The sequence below is a fragment of the Pipra filicauda genome, unplaced genomic scaffold, assembly GCF_003945595.2.
Source record: "Pipra filicauda isolate LSUMZ 115617 unplaced genomic scaffold, ASM394559v2 scaffold349_size1355687_pilon, whole genome shotgun sequence".
NCBI classification, from domain to species: domain Eukaryota; kingdom Metazoa; phylum Chordata; class Aves; order Passeriformes; family Pipridae; genus Pipra; species Pipra filicauda.
Genome location: NW_024104475.1, coordinates 1,298,250 through 1,300,546, shown reverse-complemented (window position 1 = coordinate 1,300,546; position 2,297 = coordinate 1,298,250). Strand labels below are relative to the sequence as shown.

Sequence of the window (2,297 nt, the reverse complement as noted above, 5' to 3'; positions counted from 1 at the left end):
GCAGATGTGACAATATGTTTTAGCATATTATTTCACTTCTCTGAGGTTGCTCTTAGAACTTGACAGTGAGGCATTCTTCAGTGCTCCTCTTACGCTGTGAGGAGTGTGGGAAGAGAAAGAAATAGAGAAGAAAGCTGTGGGAGTGCTGTTTTTCTTTTGAGGACATGAAGAAGCAGTATTTCTGAATATCAGCACTTACACATAAGGATTACAGTTCCACAGTGTATAAATAGGGAAATTTTGGACAGAAGTCTCTGTATTGTCATGTGTTTTCCACAGGGTAAAAATGTTTTCACTCTTATATTTTGACAGCCAAAACAGATTTTCTGCAAAAGAACAGTTTGCAGACTTTTCCATTTTAATTGAGCTAGAGCCAAAAATGAAAGACTCAATCATATTTCTTCAGGCTTGTGTCTTCAGAAATACGATTTTGGAGGACTGGTGTAATCCTGGTTCCCACATAAACCTCAAAGTCAGCATCAGATGAACATATTTCATCTCCGCTATTCCCACAGATTAGTGGACTGCTTCATGCAAAACGACTAGAAATAAGCACAGAACTAGAAACAAGAAATAAATAAGGAAAAATACAAGTACATCAAGAACTTCTGATGCTGCACTGAGATATTGCTCTCATTTAAATGTGTCTGAGTTATGAAAGGGCTGGACGTCCTTTCTGATGGCAGGTCAAGACACATTGTTCTTCTAGGTGCGTTCAACTCAGATCTGATGCTAATCCATAGCTATTGTGATATGTTGCATCATATACTCCATAATAAGGTTCCAATTCTGATTTGACAACCAGTTCCAGGTAAGCACAGACAGGAAAAAATGACTTTCGTGCCTGTTAGAACATGATCAGGATCATAGCTTTAATGAAGAGCTCAGAGATCTTCTCCTTGTAGGAAGAGCTCTGATTCCATATTAATTTTTAGCATTAAACCTATAATGCCATTTGTTCAACAAAGCTTACATGATAAGCAGAAATACATATGTTTTCCCTACTGTACTTAACTCAACTAGGTGAGTTAATCAACTAGGAGATTCCTGGACTATTCTGAACTTCTTGGATGTACTGCAGATCACTAAGTTGCATGCTGAAAAGTATATTTGGTATTAAAAATGCATTCTCAATGAATATTTTTTTTCTTTTTTAATGAGAGAACAAATTTTTAAGAAAGAATGCTCGGGGTGAGAGAGAAAATTTAGAACAATTACTCTGAAAAATTATGTGATATCAGGTGCAGATTAAAGACCTTACCTTATTGTTTCACAATGTGACAGGATTTTTTTTCTTTTCTAATTGGAGACAGTAAAAATGAATAAGTAACAGAGACTTTAAAACGCATAAGTAAATCGAATGCATAGAAACAACCTCATTATATCTTTTTGTCACAGAGGAGGGAACTGAGGCCTATGTTAATTATTCCTTGACCAGTCTAAGTAACAGAAGAAACATTTCAAATATTTAATTGTCTTGAAGTTTGGCATTTGTTTTGTACATAGATCATTTTTAACGACCATGCAATAAACAGCATGATAAAAATGTTGGCAAGCTTTTTCAATTTAAATGCTGTGAAGTTTAAAAACTAAGTGTGAAATTCCTTGAAGATGCTTTTCTATATGTGTAGAAGAACAATATACAAAAGGGAGTCAAGAAGGAAAAAATCTGTTTCTATGTGAAATTAATGGGGAACAGCAGGTTACTCATTAATTGCTCATCTCATGATGATATAGTGACTGCTCCACACCTCAGTATCGGAATGGACTAACGGAAGAAATATACAGATAAGTTTCTCTCTACTTACCAGTCTCTTTAGGAGATGCACAGATGTACCAGTATTCCACACCAAAGGCTCTGGAATCACACCTAAAAATGCTTAAGGAAGATAGATCACTCTAATTCTACATAGACAAGAAAGGGATTGAAAGACAAATAGCAAGTATAAGACAGATAAAATAGTCCAGATCATCACTTCTGAATAGAACATACCAGAACCAGAGACAAGTTCTTGCTGAGAAAGGTGTGTTGGTCTATTGTGACACAAACCCAGACCAAGATGTCATAGGGAAGGTAGCTGCGATTCTTCACAGCCTCACCAGTCAAAAACTTGGATTTACAAAAGGGAAAAGATACTTTTATGCTTACAGAACCTCCTATTCTCTGATGATATTTGTTATGGCTTATGCAGGCCTTGCTTTCCTGATATATTTCCCCTGGACAAATTCTAACCAGGAGTATTCTAACCAGAGAAGCCTCAGCCTATGAATTGGCATTAGATTGGTGGAAGAGGAAT

At 36.2% G+C, this 2,297-nt stretch overlaps 1 long non-coding RNA gene across 1 annotated transcript; it reads right to left on the bottom strand.

Moving 5' to 3' along the window:
- Positions 1-287: 287 nt before the first annotated feature.
- Positions 288-1,300, bottom strand: LOC120323821. The gene is made up of 2 exons (XR_005564692.1): positions 1,262-1,300; positions 288-560 (listed from the first exon to the last, which is right to left on the bottom strand). It is a non-coding gene; the product is annotated as an uncharacterized LOC120323821 (long non-coding RNA).
- Between the last annotated feature and the right edge of the window lie 997 nt (positions 1,301-2,297).